Source organism: Diabrotica virgifera, chromosome 2 (assembly GCF_917563875.1).
Source record: "Diabrotica virgifera virgifera chromosome 2, PGI_DIABVI_V3a".
NCBI lineage: Eukaryota > Metazoa > Arthropoda > Insecta > Coleoptera > Chrysomelidae > Diabrotica > Diabrotica virgifera.
The window spans coordinates 71,080,635-71,106,364 of record NC_065444.1 but is presented as its reverse complement, the minus strand read 5'-3'; the positions used below and the strand labels follow the sequence as shown (position 1 = coordinate 71,106,364).

At 32.4% G+C, this 25,730-nt stretch overlaps 1 protein-coding gene across 4 annotated transcripts in view; it reads right to left on the bottom strand.

Moving 5' to 3' along the window:
- Positions 1-7,595, bottom strand: part of LOC114331131 (talin-2) — a 272,902-nt gene extending 265,307 nt beyond the window's left edge. For 3 of the 4 annotated variants that reach the window (XM_050643759.1, XM_050643761.1, XM_050643763.1), the window contains exon 1: positions 7,443-7,594. The gene's annotated coding sequence lies outside the window, so the exon portion shown is untranslated. Of the gene's footprint in view, positions 1-7,442 lie in introns of all 4 variants that reach the window. The other variant, XR_007696403.1, reaches the window with a different exon arrangement.
- Positions 7,596-25,730: the final 18,135 nt, after the last annotated feature.

Below are 25,730 nucleotides of genomic sequence, written 5' to 3'. Positions count from 1 at the left end.
TGCGACAACAAAGATACCTATTTCTGACATGCCCGAGTACCACAGATAAATATTTAAATATCGTCACTCACGTCGTTTTTTAGAATCCTTATCTTCTTGCATGTGGTTTTTCGAAACAGAACAGGAAACTCATCATATCAAAACCTTGTAAAGTATGAAATAATATATGGATAAGTCGAGAAAGGTTTTTGGTTACTGGTATGTATTATTAAAAAATGATCTCAAAATAATTTTGTTATGACCAAAATTTGCGGTTGGCCATTGGTAGAACTTGAGATTAAACTTAAATCGGCATAAAATTATATCTTATCAAATACATTCTGATTATTTCAAATTAATAGTAGATGATGAGGAAGTATGAGATTAAGAATTTTTATTATTATCCTGGTTATTTATAGCGTTCTTCACCTTCCGGTTCCCAGTTTCCAGCTTCATCGGTTGCTCCATTCGCCAGGGTGAAGATTCCTTTCCGACATTGCCTTCTGAATGCCGCCTAGCAATGATTGTTTCGGCCTTCCTCTCTTCCTTCTTTCCCTTGGCGTCCTTTTTAAAATTTGTTTTGAGAGCCTGCTGTCGTTCAGTCTTTCTACATGACCATACCAGATCAGTTGTCTCCTTTGAATTTCGTCTATGATGGTTGACTTGACGCCCATTATATTTCTGATTTGGTCATTTTGTATTCTTTCAAGCCTTGATTTTCTAGCCGATCTTCTCCAAAAGTCCATTTTCAATGCAAGTAGGCATCGTTCCAGTATACTTTTAAAGATGAAGTTAAAGATGAGATGTTTTCTTTGATTAGATAGTTCTTTTGACCATAGCATCGGGTTTAGGCATCCAATCACCCTTTTTCCTTTCACGATCCTTTGCTGTATCTCTTTTTCAGTGCGCCCACTCTTGTTGATTGTTGTTCCTAAATATACATATTCCTCACAGTTCTTGATTGTTTCATGTTTCTTAACTATTAGATCTTCTACTTCATTCCCGATGCATAAGTATTGCGTTTTGTTTCTATTTACAGAAAGGCACCACTCGTCATATGTTTGAAATAACCGTCTTGTGACAGACGAGGGATTAAGGAACTGGTGACAATAGTTAACTGGCTAGAATCTAAGACGAATAACATCAAGAGAATAGAAAATTAAAGAAATATTGACTCCAATGAAATGTAATTATTATGATTATTTCATTCATAGAGATTCTGACCAATAAAAAGCAACAGAAATAAAAATTACAGCGGTAATTTTTTTTTTCCATAATTTCCTGTCGTCAAGTATGACGTCAGATGCCCTTTGTTGCTAGGCAAAAATGGACATTCAGTGACATTAATAACAATTAATGTGTTACAATCATATTGATGATATAATACATCTCATATTGGTGATATGAGATGACAGTTATATAGAAACTATCTCTTATGCCCGGTTGCACCAACATATCTTAAGCTTAAGTCGAGAATATCATAAGAATTGATATAATATAATTATATTACAATAAGAATACCATAATATAATAATAGATATAATTGATAATAAGGTGAGAATCTAAAATTATGGTGCAACGTAAGTGATACTCAAGGAGGCCCTATCTATAAGTTAGAGCTTAGCTAAGCTGGAGCTTAAGATCTGTTGGTGCAACCAGGCATTAATCACTTTACAATAGTGCAATTCTGGTAATATTTGCTTAATATTAATACACTTTTGATTAATTAAAAACAACATATATGTAACGGTTATTACACTTTACATCCAACTTTCAAAACAAATAAATCATTACTCTTCCAATTATTTCAGACATTGAAAATTATGTTGAAACAATTGTTTGTGTGGAGTTAATGATAGGATATCTTTACAAAATATCTACATTGGGTAATGAAATAGTAAATATTTATTTGCAATTAATAATAGTGCTTGAAGACTGTATCTAATCATAATAGTAATCACATAATTTAAGGCAATCACTTCAAGCTGCTAGTTATTGATCTGTCTTACAGTTTCTATAAGTACAACTTCCTTAATTTTAGTCCAAGGAAAAGAGGTTGAGAAGGCTTTATCCTATTACTGGACGATTTCACAATAAAGCAGGCTTGAGTACACAGCACAGAATCAAAGCAGGCTTGAGTAAGTGTGTCAAACCCGAATATAAATAAAGTCAACATCAAATTCAGAAAATATTGATTAGTTGAAAAAATACCACTGAAATTTAACAGTAGGCTTTGTTCTGTAACAGACAAATTTAGATTTTTATAACATAAACAAAACATTTTTGGATTGTTAATGTGTAACCTATAAGTTTGGTTTATCTATTAAAAAAGAGGAATTTGTTTAATATAGAGATTTTAGACCCTCTACTTTTTGACATACGTTAAACGTAAAACGTTATACTTGTCATGCGCAATGAGTGATAAATAAGGGATAAGGTATTTGCTGAATATAGATTTTGAAACCCTTCAGAAAATACACACACATATTAACGATAATTGACATTTGGCAAATGTAACCTATAAAACGGCAGTTGTGTGCTGTAACTTATTTTATTGAATTATTTGCCATAATTTTCCCTTAATTTCCCTTCCTTAATTTTAGTCCAAGGAAAAGAGGTTGAGAAGGCTTTATCCTATTACTGGACGATTTCACAATAAAGCCCTTTAGAGCCGCCTATGGGAGCTTTTAAAGTACACAGCACAGAATCAAAGCAGGCTTGAGTAAGTGTGTCAAACCCGAATATAAATAAAGTCAACATCAAATTCAGAAAATATTGATTAGTTGAAAAAATACCACTGAAATTTAACAGTAGGCTTTGTTCTGTAACAGACAAATTTAGATTTTTATAACATAAACAAAACATTTTTGGATTGTTAATGTGTAACCTATAAGTTTGGTTTATCTATTAAAAAAGAGGAATTTGTTTAATATAGAGATTTTAGACCCTCTACTTTTTGACATACGTTAAACGTAAAACGTTATACTTGTCATGCGCAATGAGTGATAAATAAGGGATAAGGTATTTGCTGAATATAGATTTTGAAACCCTTCAGAAAATACACACACAGATTAACGATAATTGACATTTGGCAAATGTAACCTATAAAACGGCAGTTGTGTGCTGTAACTTATTTTATTGAATTATTTGCCATAATGGAAGAAAATGTATTAAGACGTTCACCAAAGACAATTTACTACTTTAGGAACACAAAACATCCATCCTAAGTTTAACAATACAATTCAATCAAGTGTCAGATTTCTCAAGAAATGGTGTAATTTAGAATTATTCTACCAGGGTTGCCAAGCAGATTATATTCAATTATATTATAATATGTTTATTACCTGATAGTTTTTTTTAAAACAAATTTTGATTACAATTTTATACATCGTTACTATATTTTTTATTCTAGTTGTCTCTGGTTCAGCTCATATGACTTTTTTTTCGTTTTTTATGATTTAGATATATGACATTTGGCAATCTTACAAATACGTAATCCCTTAATAACGTGAACCTTATTTCTACCTAAATAAGGGGACACCTTATCCGCTAATAAGGTAATACGTTATTTTTCAGTTAATGTGCATGAGCAGAATAGCGTATAACGTTTAACGTTGCTGAAATAAGGGGCTTAAAAACTCTCTAATATCTGGTGGTTTCGCTAAACTATTTAGCGACCTCAGTCGGATCAATCAGTACACTTATGCATTTAGAATAACCCCAAAAGGAAATCTAGAAAGAACTGGTGAGATTAGATGGAAGAGACAGGAACGAATAACGGGAATAAAGTATTGAAGAATTAAAGATGATAGCCACAAATAGAAATGGATGGAAAAATGGGTAAAGGAAGAACTGGAATCCCAATCCAACGCCTGAGTAGGCAGAAGGATACAATAAGAAGAAGAAGTTCTTTATGTCTGATACCTCTTGGATGTTATATCAAATTATTGATGTTAGTTTTTTGTGAATAAGCGGCAGAAAGTTTTAAAATTATGGTAAACTCAAAATCTTCATTTAGTAAAAAATATAGTTAAGTATATGTTTATTTTTAACTTAGAATAATTAATGATATAGGAGTTTTACAATTTTAGGTATTGGGTAATGAAATAGTACATATTTATTTGTAATTATATAGTAGTAGGGCTTGAACATTGTATCTAATCGTAACAGAAATCACAGAGTTTAAGACAATCACTTCAAGCTGCTAGTTAGAGTTATTGATCTCTCTAACAGGTTACCTACAACTTTCTTAATTTTAGTTCAAGGAGAAGAGACTGAGAAGACTTTATCTTATTACTGGAAGATTTGACAATAAAGCTCTTTAGAGCCGCCTATAGGAGTTTTTAAAGTACACAGCATAGAATCAAAGCAGGTTTGAGTAGGTGCATCAGACCCGAATATAAATAAAGTCAACATCAGATTCAGAAAATATTGATTAGCTGAAAAAATACCACTGAAATTTAACACTGGGCTTTGTTCTGTAACCGACCAATTTAGATTTTTATAACATAAACAAAACATTTTTGGATTGTTAATGTGTAACCTATAAGTTTGGTTTATTTGTCAAAAAAGTTGCATTTGCTTAATATTCAGTGGTTTCGTTAAACTATTTAGCGACCTCAGTCAGATAAACCAGTACAGTCGAACCTGCTTATTAGAATACCGGTTATAAGAATATCCCGGTTTAAGGAATAAAAATTTGAGGTCCCGAAACGATTCTACTAGCTATCAATAATGATCAGTTAATGGAATATCCTGGTTATAGGAATATTTTTGCTTGGCATGAAGGGTATTCCAATAAGAGGGTTCGACTGTATAAGTACACATACACTTAAAATAACCCTAGAAGGAGACCCAGAAGGAACTGGTTAGATCAGATGGAAGAGACAGGAAAGAATAACGAGAATAAAGTATTGATGAATTTAAGATGACAGTCACTAATAGAAATTCATGGGAAAATGGGTAAAGGAAGAACTGGAATCCAAATCCGAAGCCTGAGTTGGCAAAAGGATATGAGGAGAAGAAATTCTTTATGTCTGATACCTCTTGGATGTTACATCAAATTGTTGATGCTAGTTTTTCTGTGAATAGGTAGCAGAAGATTTCAAAATTATGGTAAACTCAAAATCTTCATTTAGTAAAAATACAGTTATTTGTTTATTTTTTAACTTAGAATAAGTTAATGATACTTTTAGGTATTGGGTAATGAAATAGTAAATATTTATTTGCAATTATGTAGTAATAGTGCTTGAAGATTGTATCTACCTAATCATAATAATAGTAATCACATAATTTAAGGCAGCCACTTCAAGCTGCTAGTTAGGGAGTTATTGATCTGTCTTTCAGGTTACTTCAACTTTCTTAATTTTAGTCCAAGGAGAAGAGGCTGAGAAGGCTTTATCTTATTACGGGAAGATTTGACAATAAAGCCCTTTAGTGGCCTTTAGAGCCACCTATGGGAGCGTTTAAAGTACACAGCACAGAGTCAAAGCAGGCTTGAGTAGGTGCGTCAGACCCGAATAAGTCAGAATAACGTCAGATTCAGAAAATATTGATTAGCTGAAAAAATACCACTGAAATTTAACACTAGGCTTTGTTCTGTAACCGACAAATTTAGATTTTTATAACACAAACAAAACATTTTTGGATTGTCAATAAGTAACCTATATGTTTGGTTTATCTGTCAAAAAAGTGGCATTTGTTTAATATTCGGTGGTTTCGTTAAACTATTTAGCGACCTCAGTCAGATAAACCAGTACAGTCGAACCTGCTTATTAGAATACGGGTTATAAGAATATCCTGGTTTAAGGAATAAAAATTTGAGGTCTCGAAACGATTCTACTAGCTATCAATGATCGGTTAATAAAATATCCTGGTTATCGGAATATTTTTGCTTGGCATGAAGGGTATTCTATAGTTTATTTTTTAACCAGGGGGAGTAAACTAAAAAGACAGATTCATGCCCAAGAAAGTCACTAGAAAAATAACCAAATACATCTTCTTTTTTGGTTGATCATGTCGGCTGTCAACGGTAATCCATAAATATTATATTATATTAATACGCCACTGAAGAGTTCTAAAACAACTGCTCTTTATATCAAATCAGACTAAATATCAAAAAATTAAAGAAATAACACAGAATACACAAGAAATCGCCACTATAACTGAATTAACCTATGAAATGCCAAAAGTGTACAAAACTTGATAAATGTCATTAGTGTCAAAATTTTATAACAGTGGAGTAAGTTGGACCAATTACAAATAAGCATTACAGCGTGGTAAATTTAAATCACTCCTCTTGGTTAAAAAACAAACTATAGTAAGAGGGTTCGACTGTATAAGTACACATACATTTTAAAATAACTCCAGAAGGAGACCCAGAAGGAACTGGTTAGATCAGATGGAAGAGACAGGAAAGAATAACGAGAATAAAGTATTGATGAATTTAAGACAACAGTCACTAATAGAAATTCATGGAAAAAATGGGTAAAGGAAGAAGTGGCCTCCAAATCCGAAGCCTGAGTTGGCAAAAGGATATGAGAAGAAGAAATTCTTGATGTCTGATACCTCTTGGATGTTACATCAAATTGTTGATGCTAGTTTTTTCTGTGAATAGGTAGCAGAAGATTTCAAAATTATGGTAAACTCAAAGTCTTCATTTAGTAAAAATACAGTTATTTGTTTATTTTTTAACTTAGAATAAGTTAATGATACTTTTAGGTATTGGGTAATGAAATAGTAAATATTTATTTGCAATTATATAGTAATAGTGCTTGAAGATTGTATCTACCTAATCATAATAGTAATCACATAATTTAAGGCAGCCACTTCCAGCTGCTAGTTAGGGAGTTATTGATCTGTCTTTCAGGTTACTTCAACTTTCTTAATTTTAGTCCAAGGAGAAGAGGCTGAGAAGGCTTTATCTTATTACGGGAAGATTTGACAATAAAGCCCTTTAGTGGCGCCTATGGGAGCTTTTAAAGTACACAGCACAGAATCAAAGCAGGCTTGAGTAGGTGCGTCAGACCCGAATATAAATAAAGTCAACGTCAGATTCAGAAAATATTGATTAGCTGAAAAAATACCACTGAAATTTTACACTAGGCTTTGTTCTGTAACCGACCAATTTAGATTTTTATAACATAAACAAAACATTTTTGGATTGTTAATGTGTAACCTATAAGTTCGGTTTATCTGTCAAAAAATTGGCATTTGTTTAATATTAGGTGGTTTCGCTCAATTATTTAGCGACCTCAGTCGGATAAATGAGTATACTCATACATTTAAAATAACTATGAGCTAGAAAATTGATTTGTTTTCCTTTTAAATGTATTTTTAACCCTTCAGAAGTGTTATGTCAAACAGATGAAACTTTAAACTTCCGTATATCCTAAAATGGTCACTTTATCAAGGACCGATGCGAACAGAAACCTAAAGGAAAGTTATAATAATGTTGTACTTACCTTAATTCGTAATTAGTTAAGTTACATATCTAATAAAAACACTTAACAATTCACGGATTTGCAAAAGTAACACGCCCAACCCCGATTATTTAGATTTCGACTGATTTTCTGGTATTGCTCGTAGCGACTTCTTGTGGCAAATTGCTGGACTACGAGTACCATAGGCGTTGGAAGAAAGTATTGCAGCAGTGTTAAAAGATATTTGCATTTTATTATAAAATGATTACAAGTCGTATAAATTAAAGCAAAGTATATAAATATGCTTTCAAATTTATGTTACAAAAATATTCTACTGTTTTTTTATCAAAAAAATTTTTATTCAATGTATAAGCGTGAAAATTGTAATAAATTATTCTTAAATTGTGTTGTGTTTCTACAACCAAACATTTATCTACCCGACTCAGAGTAGTTATCAATATTGTGAAGCATTTTAATAATAGTCTGGGCAGATTATCGGAAAATAGACCATTTTTGGAAAAAGTTATTTATCAGCGATTTTATTGCTGGAACCGAATCTTATGATTTCATATATTAAGAGATATGCAAAGTCCGCAGAAAGTGTGATATTTTTTTTTATAAACAAATTAGCGCTCCAAAATCATGTTTTCAATTATTGCTCTGTAACTCCGAAGATTTAAACTTTAAACCAAAAACACCCAAATAAAAATTCACCGTAATTTAATTCTACAGAGAGATATTTTTTTCAGATTTGCATCGACGAAAATTTTCTTCGGAACATCCGGGTTTTCACAAATAAAACCTTTTATTTTCAACTAAAATTTTAGGTAGGTAAGTAATTATTTATTTTAGCAATAATTAAATAACTTGGTGACACAAAAGCTTTTTTGATGTAGTTTATACAGGGTGTTTGGTAAAGAATGGGCCATAGCGTAACCTCAGGTTCCTGAGGTTAAAATAGGCCGATTTAAGCTAACTTACCTTAGTACAAAGTTTATAATAACCGAGATACATGGTGTCAAGGTTAAACTTTTTTTTTATTTATTATTGAATATTTCCTGACAGGTATGAGATAACAACATGAAATTTGGTATGTGTGGGTTTTTTGGGTCGATAAAACTAAATTCCCTACCAAAAATTATGTATTGCCCAGAGGGCACCACATACGCCTTTCAGCACTCATTTATTACGTCCAATTTTTTTTATCCCTCACTCTGTATAATTTTGACATTAAAATTTTTATTCTCTTATTAGTTTTACTTAAAAAAGGTATACTTCTTTCATCTCCATAAACTCAACCGTTTTCGAGATAAACGCATTTTAAATCTGCGATACACCATCATTTTTAGCATAATATCATTGTAGTTACACTCGAAAAATAACTTAAAACCATAAAATTATCCAAAAATGTATCGCAAATTTCTTCAAATGGAATTTGCGATGCAATGACATAAATTTGAGAACTGGCACAATTATTATGATTTTAAGTTATTTTTCGGGTGGAACTACAATGATATTATGCTAAAAATGATGGTGTATCGTAGATTTAAAATGCGTTTATCTCGAAAACGGTTGAGTTTAGGGAGATGAAAGAAGTATACCTTTTTTAAGTAAAACTAATAGGAGAGTAACAATTTTAATGTCAAAATTATACAGAGTGAGGGATAAAAAAAATTGGACGTAATAAATGAGTGCTGAAAGGCGTATGTGGCGCCCTCTGGGCAATACATAATTTTTGGTAGGGAATTTAGTTTTCTCGACCCAAAAAACCCCTACATACCAAATTTCATGTTGTTATCTCATACCTGTCAGGAAATATTCAATAATAAAAAAAAAAAGTTTAACTTTGACACCCTGTATCTCGGTTGTTATAAACTTTGTACTAAGGTAAGTTAGCTTAAATCGGCCTATTTTAACCTCAGCAACATGAGGTTAAGCTATGGCCCATTCTTTACCAAACACCCTGTATATTTCCAGAAACCGGTGGAAATTGAACGAATAGTTTAGCAACAATTAAGTTGTTAATTAACTATTTACGGTAGTTATAATAACCATACCTATCTACTAATTATGATATACCAGATTAACTACGATTTTCGTATAAAACGTACCACCTAACGTACTTTGCGGCCTCAGGAATGTTTTAAGTTATAAACAATGTTTTAACTTATAAAGAAATAAAATATCTCGGCAACTATTAGATTAAAATAAATTATGAAAACGGTATTGGAAAGGACGCGGCACGACGCTTCTTTTAAAAGAAAAAAAGTTTGTTGCGATTATGAGTGGTACCTGAGATACAACCGGTCAAAGTTGACCGGCATTTGCGACAAAGTTATAAACAATAGGATGATAATTCTTGAACCCTTATCTTTTTATGTTGGTCCTCTTTTTACATATAAATTTTCATTTTCATACCTTCAAGAGATTTTTAAATAAATATTGTTTAAATATTATTACCTACAGCTTTAAAATGAGAATATTATTTGTATTTTGAACGTTAAGAGCGTAGGCGCAAAGTCTCCTGGGACCAATGCATTTTAAATATATTCATTTTTCGAATCCAGAGAAAACTAATAAATATTTTTTAAAAATTTAAACGCAGAATGAAAGATTACATTATTACCGGGGGCCGAAAGTCCCTTGGAATAAACAAAAAGATTCTTTTGAATAAGATATTTGAAATTAAAAATCACACTAAATTTTATCTTTTTCTTTTCACCCATGTAACTTATTAAAATAAAAATTATACAAGTTTTCAGGAACTTTCGGCCCTCGGTAATAATGTAGATAATCTTTCATTCTGCGTTTAAATTTTTCAAAAATACCTTTTAGTTTTCTCAGCATTCGAAAAAAATGAATACATTTAAAATACATTAGTCCGAGATTTTGCGCGTACCTTCTTAAAAGGTCCACTTATGCTAAGCGTTTCTAAAAAAGATTTTAAACAGGAAAAAATATGTAGTTTTATTTTGTTATAAATTAATTTTCCCAAAAATGACTTATTTTCCAATAAGCTGCCCAGACTATAAGAATATATTAATAGGTGACACAAATCTTTTACAGCTCTTTATTTGGCATTGGCATTCGGAATGAATATTATGAATATTGGTGTAAGGCGAAATTATTGACATGCCATGGCTGTTAAAAAATTGTTCATCTCATTAAATCAACAAATTAAATGGTAGTGCGTGAGGGTAAACAAATCAACACAGGATTAGCTTAAGTCTTATATGGACTGTTTAGGAATAATTGTAATTTAAATATTTTTTTCATGTTATGACTTCATTTGAATTCTGTCAATTTATGATGAATGTAAGACATTTTAATTGTTTTTTAGAAATAGGGTCTTTAAATTAGCGCTGTCTATATTTAAATTAAATTTAAATACCTAAAGCAAAGTGTGTGAGATATCGAAATTTTTTGGTATTGAGTATTGATCAGTGCAATGGATCGCGCAGAGGAGTGAAACAATAAGAGCACAAGAAACGGGATGTAAAGGCACGTATTCATTACGATGGTGCTCGGTGTTCCGAAACAGCAGATCGCGCGACCACCCACTACGGAGAAACGCAGTCAAGGCCCGGAGGCCGGCGCAAATTGAACCTAAGCGAGACACAACCTGCACCGGCGGACTGCGTAGACCGTTCTACGCATCCTACTATCAGTTCATGCGTTCGCAGGTCTAGCTTGGGAAGGTTTGTCATCGGCGTACAGTTTTCTTGTGTCGTGGGCAGAGACGCCGCTAACAGTTTGATCGCCCGCGTGCAATTCCAATTATGCCGCCCCCTCTTCAACTATAACTATATGGACTGGGCTTTCAGAAAGACCCTTAGTTTTCTTACATACATACATATTATGCTTTTTGCTGTGGGTTTTAAAGAGCCGCTTGAATTGACATGAAATTTGGTACACACATAGCTAACAATGCTAACATGTCAAAGAAAAAAGGGATATAGTGCCGTGGGTTTTCAGCCATTCTCGGAGGTGAAAAAACATCAGTTCAAAATAAGTCCGCAATTGGGTAAACTGATTAATTCTAAAGCAACTTTTGTTCTAAGTAAATGCTTTTCGAGTTATTTGCGAGTGAAAGTTCATTTTTCAACAAGAAAAACATGTTCTTCGACGGATTTACACAAATAACTCAAAAATTAATTATTTTTTCGAAAAAATATTCATACCAAAAATATAGCTTAGAAAAATGTGAAAAAAATGGTGTATATACTGAGTCTGTAGACCCAGTAGAAGCAGAGTTATAGCTAATGAAAAGTAGGTTGTTATCAGTCAAATTTCAAATTAAATATTTCAATGAGTTGTGGTTTATCTTTTGACAAATTTGACAAATAAGATATTACTTTTCATTAGCTACAACAACTCTGCTTCTGGTAGGTCTACACTACAGGTTTCGAGGCTTCATATATACACCATTTTTTTAAACTTTTTTATAAGCTATATTTTTGCTAAGAATATTTTTTTGGATAATATTCTTACCTTTTGAGTTATTTACCATAAACTGTTGAATAGAAGCGCATTTTTGTTTGTTGAAAAATGAACATATTCACTCGCAAATAACTCGAAAAGTATTGTTTTGTAAAAAAAGCACATAGAACAAAAGTTCTTTAGAATTGTCAATTTTATCCAATTACGAACTTATTTTGAAAGTATGTTTTTTCACCCTCTAGAAGGGGTGAAACCGGGAAACTCACTTTCAGAAAAAAAAATCACGCATCGGCACAATATCACTTTTTCTTGGGCATGTTAGCTATGTGTATGCCAATATGCCAAATTTCATGTCAATCCCAGTGGTTCTTCAAAATTCGGAGCAAAAACCGAGTAAATGGACCATAATATCTATGATTCGAAATTGTGAGGTTTTGCAATATTTTACCGTGAGTGAATGGACTAATATTATATTCTTAAATAGCACAAATTGTTACAAAATTAGACTAAGTTTTCACTCTAATGGCATATAAAACAACATAATGCTATTCTACATCCCACCAGAATGAAAACAATGGGAACCTTCTCTGGTTACACCTCCGAGGCTTCTACAATTTGCAAGCCATACGGATGCTGAGACTAAGGAAGATGAGGGAATTCTACAATTTACAATTCACGTCCCATCTGCTCAGCGCGGTAAAGTTCCAACGAGAATGGTTCCCTTCATACTCCACACAGAGTAAATGTAAATCAAAGATGAATAACCATTTTCAATTTCGTTGCAAAACGAAAACACAGCCGAACCATATTCTAGTCCAATCAGAGAGCGCTGCAAGCACCCCTACCGGTTTCGAAACTTATTAGTCTCTCATCAGGAGGCACATATGCTGCTCTCCCTGATCCAACCAAAACAAACCCCACCAAAACAAACCCCAGTTCTCGTTGGAACTTTACCGCACTGAGCAGATGGGACGTGAATTGTAAATTGTAGAATTCCCTTATCTTCCTTAGTCTCAGCATCCGTATGGCTTGCAAATTGTAGAAGCCTCGGAGGTGTAACCAGAGAAGGTTCCCATTGTTTTCATTCTGGTGGGATGTAGAATAGCATTATGTTGTTTTATATGCCATTAGAGTGAAAACTTAGTCTTTTTGCTAGCAGTTGCCGCTAGGGCATCTATGCCATTTCGTTCGTTGCAATCCGGGACTGCACGCTGGGGTTTGTTTTGGTTGGATCAGGGAGAGCAGCATATGTGCCTCCTGATGAGAGACTAATAAGTTTCGAAACCGGTAGGGGTGCTTGCAGCACTCTATGATTGGACTAGAATATGGTTCGGCTGTGTTTTCGTTTTGCAACGAAATTGAAAATGGTTACTCATTTTTGTGTTACAAAATTATTTAAAAGTTTGCTTGTTTTGAAAATATGTACATTGCAAAAAAGTGCCAATTTTTTTATAATTAAATTTAAAAAAATAAAATAACTCAATAATTTTATAAATAAAAAATGTTTTTGATCAAAACGATTTAAACATTTTAAACGATAAAAAGAAAAACAGCTTTAAAATTTAAGAAACTTGCTTTAGTTTTAACTTCGCGAATAATTTGCTATATCAAAATGGATTTTATTTCGGTTAATGTAATTGAGGGGTGTAAAGTATTACATTTTGGACCTAATAGAAAATTTTAAAACTACATTAGTGATTTTATAAAACACTTACTTTACCACTGACCACTGTAAGATCCTTCAGTTTGATCTTTGATTGATGAATGAAGCTTCAGCTGCTTTAACACAATCACTCAATTCACAATCACAAAGAATTTTGTCTTTTTTAGAAATTTATAATTTACACTGTTATTCCGTATTCGTATCCTAATCGTAATTGATGCTTACTTGGTGGAAAATAGTAATCACGAAGCCACTCAAATAATGAAAATGAATGACTAACAGAAAAACAGTTTAGGGACAAAAAGACAAGCTCAGCATCAATTAATAAAGCGATAAAAAAGTGTTTCATAGTAAATGAAATATAATATTCCCAAAGTTCTCGAAATTTATTACCTAAACAAATGTGAGTAGGTATACATTAAGATAAGGTTAAGTGCTTGCTCTTTTGTTTATATTGCTGGTTCTGAATTACATAGTTATATTTTTATGTTCAAACGTGCATATTCAGCTGGAATGAAATCGGACTAATAACTTACATCGACAGATTTTTGTAAATAAGCGATTATATTTCCAGTTAGTGATTCCGCTGACTCTATATGTGGTATATAAAAGAAATATACAAGATTTGTTGTAAAAAGAAAAATAGTAATTTTGCTCTCTGTCGTTAATTGTTCTACATATTTGTTTGATTTCTGATTTGGCGCCCCCCAGGACATGGCGCCCTTGTGCGGTGCACGCCTTGCACGCCCGCTTACGGCGGGCCTGGTCGTGGGACGCGTGACTTAATTCTCAGTTGTGGTTTTGTTTGCGAGATGGACGTTAAAAAGCTGATAGAACTCGTTCGAAATTATCCCATCGTATATGATACCAGCCACGACGATTATATGAGGACGAAATTAAAAGACGAGGTATGGGAGAAGATAGGAAACGAACTGAATACGAATGGTAAATACAATTTACTGTGATAAATAAAAATATTAGTACATATAATCAAAACCCAACACCGATTTGTCATTAAAATTCTGCTAAGTTTATTAGGTACTCGTAGACAAAATAAACGGCGATACCAGATATGCCTTTACAAGAACACATTATTAGAAAAAAGGTTACTTAAAACGAATAGGCCTGGATCCCGCGTAACAAAAAACAGTTGATTAATAGCAAGCTGAAAATTTGTTAATAGCGTAACAGTATCTGGTCGGATAAACTTTAATGTATGGAAACACCGGAACAGGGAATTTTAATTGTGGAACAGGTCAACTGTGGAACAAGATTTGGAACGTCAGACTACAAAAACCTCCCATGTATTTTATCGGACAGAACTTCCAATTTATTTCTTACCCTTTCATTAAACTCTCATGCAAAAATTAGACTGATATTTATCACATGTCATAATTCCTGTCATTTGACATGTTCTACGTGTCGGACTTATTAAAATCCACAGTTGGTGATAAATACCAGTCTGATTTTCGCATGAGAGTTTAATGAAAGGGTAACAAATCAATTGGAAGTTCTGTCCGACAAAATACATGAGACGTTTTCGTAGTATGACGTTCCAAATTTTTAACCTGTTCCACAATTAAAACTTCCTCTGTTCCAGTGTTCCCATACATCAAAGTTTGTCTGACGAGACACCGTTAAGCTATTAGGTAACACATTTTCAGCTTGCTATTAATCAACTTTTTTTTGGTACGCGGGATCCAGACCTAGAAATACAATGTCACAAATGATGGCGGAAATCCCCTTTATATAGGTATAAAAATTTTGTATTATTCATTTCTTAAATCTACACAACATTATCATTGAAAAATGATTCATTATTTAAAAAACCGTTAAGGATATCTGTGAATATCGCATTACCCTCAAATAAAATTTGTCATCATAATATTAGGTATCTACATTTTTGTTTATGCTTATGGTAGGGGAGCAAAGTATGCTAAATGTGCAGTCACTCGAGCGCTTTGGTGACCTATTGGGTTGTGAAGAATAGGTCCTAAAACCAAAAAAAGTTAAGTAAAGTTTTCCATTTTAGTGGGCGCTTGCCATTTTTTAATTTAATTTTCCATTTTCAACAATCGTTTTTTCCGATTATAACGCCATCTATCCATAATTCGAAAAATTGTTTCGAATAAAAGTTACTTATTTTTACGTAAGGAATCCAAATCGGCAATAAAAAATGAGGGCCCCTATTTAAGATTTTAAAGTAACCCCCCACCCCACCTCCGCGGGGGGTCGTGTTTGGTGCCATTCGATAGATTTTTAAAAAATATTGAGCACATATTTTTTAGTTTTTCGATCTGTCATTCATTTCGCGAAATATTCGCTTTTTTCTTGTGAAACTTTGGGACTCGCCCATTTTCTTACCCAAATCGTCAGATTTTTAAAATATACACTCTTTTGCATGTACTTAATTTACCTTATCTTAATCTGACAATTTCGAGTTTTTTTAAGGATAGATTTTTTATTTCGGGCCCCCCTTAACGAACTCCCCTGTGTTAAGAGCCAATATATGGTAGAGGTACATCTGCAGGGTACCAGGTTTCTCCCCATATGATAATCTGACGCGCTCGAGTAACTGCAAAAATCCCCGCTTGGGCTCCCCTACCATTAAAAACAAAATATGTAGACGAGATATAAATATAATAGGTAAGCAGTTTTGACTATAGAAAAATGCACTCATACAAATAATCCGTTGTTGGTGTGGTAGTTGGTAGTAGTTTATTACACAGTTAAAATCATAATTGGAGATATTAATAATTCTGTGATATTACTACTATTTTAAATACATTGAAGATATAAAACTAAAAATTTAACGAAGGGATCATTAAACAATTCTGATATTATTTTTATGCGCCCTATCATGATCAAATTCGATGTTTTCGAAAGTCATGCCGGTACGAGTACTAGGGAGATGTTGATGTTAGGTATTTAAAACGTTACAAGTACGGAAATACGGATTTAAAGTTGCCTACTCAATTCAGTACAAGGATCAGATACATCATTATTTTGTAATCAGTATTTGTACTCAGTACCACTGAGAACCGGTATCAAAAGTAACCGTTACATGTCCGCACTGATTTTGCCCGTCTCTATTCGCCACGGCGACAGCCAACGGTTGGGTCGGCTTGGGTTCAATATGCGGTGCGCTAGAAAAATAAATGCACGGGTCACCCGTCCCGCCGGCGCAGGTTGTGTCTCGCTTAGGTTCAATTTGCGCCGGGCCTGTTTCTCTGTAAAATAAAATAAAATAAAATAAATTAAAATAAAATAAAGGACCGGTCGTTTTCTTGGCTGAATAAAACATTAAATCGAAATAAAATAAATCTAAATAAAATAAAATAAATTAAAATATATTAAAACACATTAAAATAAAATAGTAAATACCATAAATAACTGGCCGGTCCTTTTGACTCAATAAAACAGATTTAAAACAGGAAACAACCCATTTAAGACAGACTTACACGTCCATCCCATTCAGTGGCGTAACAAACTCCGTCGGGGCCCCCCCGCAGAATTTGAAATGGGGCCCCTTTTAATCCGGGAGCAGTCGCGCCGTTAGAAAACATCCAACTTTTTATCATTTTCCGTGATAAATTAATGAACAATTTTGCAACATAACTTTCCACTTGTAAGTGCCTCGAAGAAGATTGTAGTAATGCTTAGGATTTTTTTTTAATTATTTTTAATTTCATTTTTTTTTGGTGGAATTTATGGCTTTGGTGGGAACCAATTAGTTTTAAAATTGTTAGAAATAGATATTTTTAACATAACAAGCAAACAAAAATATTATAAAATTGAAATTTGTTTTAAATTCGTATTGTTAGATTTTGTTCTACGCGCGACTGTTTACGTGAAAGAAGTGAGCGCGACTGCTCCCGCGTTAAACAATTACTAAATACGACTTATTTAACAAAAACTTTTTTGTGTTAGCGTTATCATTCACTGTTCATAACAACTTACATTTCTCATCTTTATCGGTATACAGACCCATTCCAAAAAAGTGTGTTTGCGTAGCTTGGAACCTATGGGAAACTTTTTTATTACATATCTATATTACGAAAAAAAGTTATTCTTCATAAAATGCTCTGCATGGTATAAAACCTAAGTTGCAATAATCAGATATTAAATTTTATTGATTTTATACGAGGTATATCAAAAAATATTAATTTTGCTCAATGGTATAGGTACCACCTTTATACTTTACAATATTGAAAAATTTTATTATAAAAAGTTGTTCGCAATTAAAAACTATGTTTAAATATGCAATTATATCATTCCAGTTGAAATATTGTGAAGATAAAGGTACTTAACTCTTAGAGAGAAATTCATATTTTTCGACATACCTCGTATAAAGTTGGTAAAATGTGATATATTACGATTGAATCTTCGTTTTGAGATAATGCAGAGCTTTTTATAAAGAATCTGATAAGAATTTTATAAAGAATTTTTTCGTAAAATTTTAATAATAAAATAGATATTATAATTATTGTAATAAAATGATGTTGGTTATCGGTAATTTGAGAAATATTTGGAAAAATTAATTTTTTATTTACAAGGATGTAATTACATATTAAAATTAAAATCGTATATTGTTAAACATAAAAGTACTTTATCTTTGAGTTAAATTCCTATTTTTTGACTTACCTCATATAAAATTGATAAGCTTTGATATCTGATGGTTTATCTGGCTTATTTTGTATCTCAGATTTAAGACCATTCAGAGCATTTCATGAAGTATAACTTTTTTCGTAAAATTGATAATAAAAATGTTTCCCATATGGTTCGAAGCCACGCAGACATACTGTATAAGTGCTCAAAAAAATTTATTTTGAATTTTCAAATTTTAATGTCTGACAGGGCCGTAACTACCATTGGGGCAACCGAGGCAGTGCCTCGGGCCCCCGGCGAAGGGGGCCCCGCGATTAAAAACCTACATTATAGCCGAAGAATGTAAGTAACATTATATGTAGTATATTTTTTATGAAAACAGAAAAGGTGTTATATTGATGGTAAATATTTAGCTTAAAATAATGTGATTTCAAATTTTTTTTTGTGTTGGTCAGCTAAAATAGCAATATGTAGGTAGGTACAGGAAACTTCAGTCATGGAGTACATTAAAATGCGTTTTCAAGTGGTTAAATATCAATTTTCCCGGACTTCTTCTGCTGGGTGATTAACCCCAGACCTCCCGGTAGGGGGCCCCCAGATCACGTTTGCCCCGGGGCCCCCAACATCGTACTTATGGCCCTGATTTAATGACATGTTCGAATTCAGCATAGTCAAAAAGCAAATAGAAACATTTTTGAACAAAGTAAAATGATGAATTCGCCGATATCTTTAAAAATTATTTAATATAAAACAGTTTTATTGTTTAAAGAATTAATAAACAATTAGAGGCATCTGTGAGTAGAACTTTTCACTTTAAGATAAGATATATGAACCAACAGAAAATGTTTTAGAAAAATATAAGCTTGTTTGATTTTTTCCGTAACCGAAACAATGCAAGCTTTTCTACATTGATTCCCCTAAAGCGTAAGTGTTATAATTTCCTTATCTTACCGTTTATCTGTTGAGAGATTGTCCAATGACTACCTACGCAAGAAAAGTAGTCAATAATTGTTAAATAAATGCGTACCAAAATGATGCAACTACAACCGTAAAACAACACAAACATAAATAACATTCAATGCAAACAACCAATATGAAATTACTGGCGATAATATTGTATCGAAATACTAAAAGTAGGTATAAGAGAAAGAAAACCCATTTTCAGATTTAAAAATATTGTTCTTAAATTCGTCAAATTGCAATTCTAATATCTTTCAATAGTCACGTACAAAGCATTATATAGTTTATTGTCGCTGCCATAAAATTTCGGTAGGCCGGAAGGGATTAAGTTTCTAGATATTATGAGATGATTCACTTGGCAAATACGTCTAGTTAGAAATTTTTACGTTTTTAAATTTAAACAGACAACGTAAAAATAATATAACAATAACAGATTTTTACATAATATCAGATGACAAGATGGGGCCCTTAAGCGATTGGGGCCCCCCCGCAAGCTTCACGCTGCGGGGCCCTCTGTTACGCCCCTGATCCCATTCATCATTATAATAAATAAAAATGTGTATTTATTGTCGTTTATTGGCACTGGTTTTCACAACCAACTGGTCAGTCAATTTTATAATGATTTTTTAGACTATATCTTATCACTAGAGCTAGGAACATATATGCACTTAAAAAACCCCAAAATATGCATGCAAATATGCACAAAAAACAGTTGAAATATGCACTAAAATATGCTTTTATGCATTTTGCATATTAATAAAAAACGCAGTAATCCTTGTTTTGAAGGTATTTAATTATTTATTTTATGCCAATGGCCCTAGCACTCGAGGCTCGAAATAAAAAAAATATTTATTTTTTGCCAAAGTTACAAAAAATATTTATTGAAATTTCAATTACCTACATCATTATATTTATTTATTCTTTATATTTATCACCATCATTCTTTATTATATTATTATTACAACTAAAATTATACATTATTAAACGTTTTCCTAAATTTTCTAATGAAAAACTGAGCCGTATATCTGATAATAATTGTTTATACACAGAAAAACTTCTTTCTACTTCACATAAAGTTAAAGAAGCAAACTTAAAATATTGTATAATTGTGGGTTCTACCTATACCTATAACATTAAATTATCTTCATATTTCCCCCTCGTAATAATATTATTTATTTGAATTATTTCTTGATATCCCTAATTTTTCTTTAACACCGCACCGTGCAGATTTTTTGATAGACTTTAATGGTTTCCCCAAGATATTTAATTTTTTCATTTAATGAATTGATAATTTCAATACTTTGGTTTAAGGTGATACAGTAGCGATCAACAGGTAGCCAAAATGCGTTCCAAGATTGCGGCTGTAATTTTGAATATTTTTTCGAGATATTTGGCACAGGTATTCGTAATATAATAAAGAATGGCGGTACAAAGCCCAATTTGAAAAATATATTAATATGTGGAAATTACTGTGTAATTAAATATGATATTAAAAAAACGAGCCTGTACCGCCATTAAGAAGAACAAAAAAATACATTTTCTTCAAATAAACTTTTTTATCCGATGCCTAGATTTTGTGTCATTTTGGAACTACTAATGAAATAAAAAAATTTAGTAGTTCCAAAATTACACAAAATCTAGGCATCGGATAAAAAAGTTTATTTGAAGAAAGTGTATTTTTTTGTTTTTCTTAATGGCGGTACAGGCTCGTTTTTTTAATATTATATTTAATTACAGAGTAATTTCCACATATTAATATATTTTTCAAATTGGGCTCTGTACCGCCATTCTTTATTATATTACGAATAAGTGTGCCAAATATTTTGAAAAAATATTTAAAATTACAGCCGCAATCTTGGAACGCGTTTTCGCTACCTGTTGATCGCTACTGTTTCCTCTTAATAAAATGTTTCGCTTTTCTAATTTAGTAATAATTGGTTCAGCAAATATTTACAAAATTGGTTTGGATATGTGTCAAATTACTTTTTAATAACGTTTTTTTTAAAACATCCACATATTTTTTATAGCACCTGAGTTATCTACATCGAAACTACAAATGACGCCTTTAATTCCCTCAAAATTATCGGTTATGAAATTTACAAAACTTAACCATGTTCGCCATCTAGTTATCACAGGCTCAGGTGGTAAAGACACATTTGGTAAACGATCTTTATACACCTCTACTCGCAGAAGGGCTTAAAAATATTTTTTTATATTTGATACAAGGGTATTGATCATTGGAAATTCTGTCCTTCCAGTTTCTGCTACGCCGTTTTGCCTCTCGACGCCGTTTTGTATTAAATATAACATCGCTGAAATGTATAATTTTCCATGAATGGTGTATGAATCAGATCTAATTTGACCATACTCTGGGCTAATTAGCAAAATACAAGGAAAAGTTATTTACCAGCAATTTTATTGCTGGAATCGAATCTTATGATTGTATATATTAATACTATAGGTATGCAAAGTCCGCAGATAGTGTGCTACTTTTTTTATAAACAAAATGGCGACCGAAAATCGTGTTTTTTTCAATTTTTGCTCTATAACTCCAAAGATTTTAACTTTACACCAAAAACACCCAAATAAAAATTCGCCGCAATTAAATTCTGCATAGAGACTTGTTTTTCCCGATTCACTTCGATGAAAACTTTCCCCGGAAAAAGCGGGCTTTTCCAACAAAATCTTTAATTTTCAACTAAAATTTTAGATAAGTAATTGTTAATCAATAATTAAATAACTTGGTAATGTAAAAGCTCTTTTCGTATAGATTATAATTCCAGAAGCCGATGGAAATTGAATGAACAGTTTAGCAACAATTGAATTGTTAATTAGAAATTTACGGTAGCTATAATAACGACAATAATTATGATGCATAAGAATAACTATGATTTTTTCATAAAAAGCACTATACCTATCTAATGTACTTTACAGAATTGAAATTGGACTATTTAAGCGGCCTCAGGAATATTTTAAAATTATAAACAATTTCTAGGCTTATAAACAAATAGAATATCTCGGGAAATATTAAACTAAATTAAATTGTGAAAACGGTATTCGAAAAACTGCGGCAGGACGCTTCTTTTAAAAGAAAAAACGTTTAATTGTGACGAGTGGTTCCTGAGATACAACCGGTCAAAGTTGACCGGAATTTAAGATATAAAAAATAGGATCATAATTTTTAAACCGTCACCTTTTTATTTTTGTCCTCTTTCTCCACACCAATTTTCATATCTTTAAAATACTCATAACATATATTATTATAATAAAAACTATCGATAATACGTGTGAAAATTGCCAAAAATAGCAAAATTCCAATCAAAAATTAGGTTGGAGAAAATGTAACCCTCAAAGTTCAAAATCGGTATTCGTTAAAAAAATGCATTTTCTCGGCTTCCCATGAAGCAATTTCCTTCATTCTTTTTTTGTTCCATAATAACTCGAGTAGAGCCATCGAAATAATGCATTTATAAATGTCAAACTTGCTTTTGTTTTGTTATAATAGATTTATTTATTTATAAGAACAGAAAACTACATATTTTTTTCAGTTGTAGGCTTTTTTTTAGATAAACTTACTACAAGTGTACCTTTTAAAGTTAAAAACATAAATATTCTCATTTAAAAGCTGTATAATTATTTAAACAATTTTTATTTAAACAAATTAAAATTTTGTGTTATAATAAATAAATTAATTTATTATAACAAAACAAAAGCAAGTTTGACATTTAATAATGCGTTATTTCGATGACTCTACTCGAGTTACTTGAGAACAAAAAAAGAATGAAGGAAATTGCTCCATGGAAAGCCGAGAAAATGCATTTTTTTAACGTATACTGATTTTGAACTTTGAGGCATACATTTTCTCCAACCTAATTTTTGATTGGAATTTTGCTATTTTTGGCAATTTTCACACGTATTATCGATAGTTTTTATTATAATAATATATGTTATGAGTATTTTAAAGATATGAAAATTGGTGTGGAGAAAGAGGACAAAAATAAAAAGGTGATGGTTTAAAAATTATGATCCTATTTTTTATATCTTTGCCGTAAATTCCGGTCAACTTTGACCGGTTGTATCTCAGGAACCACTCGCCATAATTAAACATTTTTTCTTTTAAAAAAAGCATCCTGCCACTGTTTTTCGAATACCGTTCTCACAATTTAATTTAGTTTAATATTTCCCGAGATATTCTATTTGTTTATAAGCCTAAAAATTGTTTATAATTTTAAAATATTCCTGAGGCCGCTTAAATAGTCCAATTTCAATTCTGTAAAGTACATTAGATAGGTATAGTGTCTTTTTATGAAAAAATCATAGCTATTCTTATGCATCATAATTATTGTCGTTATTATAGCGACCGTAAATTTTTAATTAACAATTCAATTGTTGCTAAACTTTTCATTCAATTTCCATCGGCTTCTGGAATTATAATCTATACGAAAAGAGCTTTTACATTACCAAGTTATTTAATTATTGATTAACAATTACTTATCTAAAATTTTAGTTGAAAATTAAAAATTTTGTTGGAAAAACCCGCTTTTTCCGGGGAAAGTTTTCATCGAAGTGAATCGGGTAAAACACGTCTCTATGCAGAATTTAATTCCGGTGAATTTTTATTTGGGTGCTTTTGGTGTAAAGTTAAAATCTTTGGAGTTATAGAGCAAAAATTGAAAAAAAAACGATTTTCGGTCGCCATTTTGTTTATAAAAAAAAGTAGCACACTATCTGCGGACTTTGCATACTTATATTATTAATATATACAATTATAAGATTCGATTCCAGCAATAAAATTGCTGGTAAATAACTTTTCCCAAAAATGGCCTATTTTCCGATAACCAGCCCAGACTACCAATGGCATGGCATTATATGGGATTTTAGAACACAAGAAAGAGTCTAACGGGGCCAAAGCGCACGATCTCGGTGACCAATTTACATCACCTCCACGTGAGATGAGCAAGCCATCAAATTGCTTCTACAGTATGTACAACCTGGCATGTAGTGCTATCCTCTTGAAATCATATGTCGTTAGTATCCATACCATCTAGTTTAGGCCAAAAGAAGTAGGTAATCATAGACTTACAGCGCTCGTCAGTAAAGGTTATGGCCTGGACAACGTCATTCTTGAAGAAGTATAGATCGATTATGCCACCAGCTCAAAATCCTCAAGAAACAGCCACTCTTTCAGAATGCATTGGACGCTCTCGGATATCTGTATTGGTATCGTCCCTAATTAGAGAAATATGTTTTTTGGTAATTCATCCAGCATCAGCATAAGGTGATTTTTAGCGGATACAAATCCACCAATTTGGTCTGTGAAAGGCCTCTGAATTTCCGTGCATTCTGACAGACCGCATCGATGTTCTCGACAGATCTTACGTTTCATTGACTTAAGAGTATTGGTTAGTTGTCTATTGAACCAGTTGACCTAAATTTATCCACTACACTTGGAATGAGGCCTGACGCGATATTTATAATGAGGCAAGTTCAAGAGAAATCGTTGGAATACAACAAACCGGCATATTTATGTTTCGTGGACCTTAAGAAAGCATTTGACAGGGTCACATTAAAGGACGTTATCCATTTGTTATACTCGAGAGAGGTACCTCTAGGAATAATTAAAACGATCGAAAACATCTACCAGAACAACACAATAAAAGTAAAAGTGGATGATGAATTAACTGACCCAATTGAAGCCGGCAATGGGATAAGACAGGGGGATTCCTTAAGTCCTTTATTGTTCAACCTGATCATGGACGAATAATAAAAAAGTAAGAACTAAAAAAGGATACCAAATGGAAGAAAAACAACTTAAAATAATCTGCTATGCGGACGATGCAATACTAATCTTTCAAAGTGAAGATGATTTACAACGTATGCTGCACCAATTCAACATAATCGCTAGAAAATTTAACATGTTAATTTCCTCACAAAAGAGAAAATGCATGGTTATAACAGCAGATCTAATAAGATGTAAATTGGAGCTGGAAGGTCAGATAATAGAACAAGTGATGGAGCTTAAATACCTAGGCATCACACTATCTAGCTACGGAAGGCTCGAAACAGAAGTGGAAGATCAAGTGAATAGAGCAAACAGAGCCGCAGGTTGCCTGAATGACACAATATGGAGAAATTAAAATATCGGACCCAACACAGAGAGGACAAAAAGATTGCTCGAAACAGCGGAGATGAAAACCCTTCAAATAATTGACGGTAAGACTCTATGGGACAGAGCTAGAAGTGCAGATATACGACGGAGATGCAGGGTGTATAACATTAATAACTGGGTAAGAAACAGAAGAATAGAATGGAATGACCACATAAGCCGAATTACAACAAATAGGACAGTCAGGACAGCGAGAGCCGGTTCCCCAATAGGAAGACGATCAGTGGGAAGACCACGAAAACGATGGAACGACAACTTCTAGAGGCACATTGAAAAAACAGATAGAGTCATGTCTATACAAAAAGAAGAAGAAGAGACTTGGAACGGTACCTAGTCTCAGTACGACAATTACTGCGATTGTATAGGATTTTGGCCGCAAAATGGAAAAACATTTATTTTGACAAAATAATTTTTATATCCATGCATGTTATTAATTTGAAAAAACAGCCTGAAGTAGTTGCCTGACTTAAGATGAATAACTGAGTAAACAATA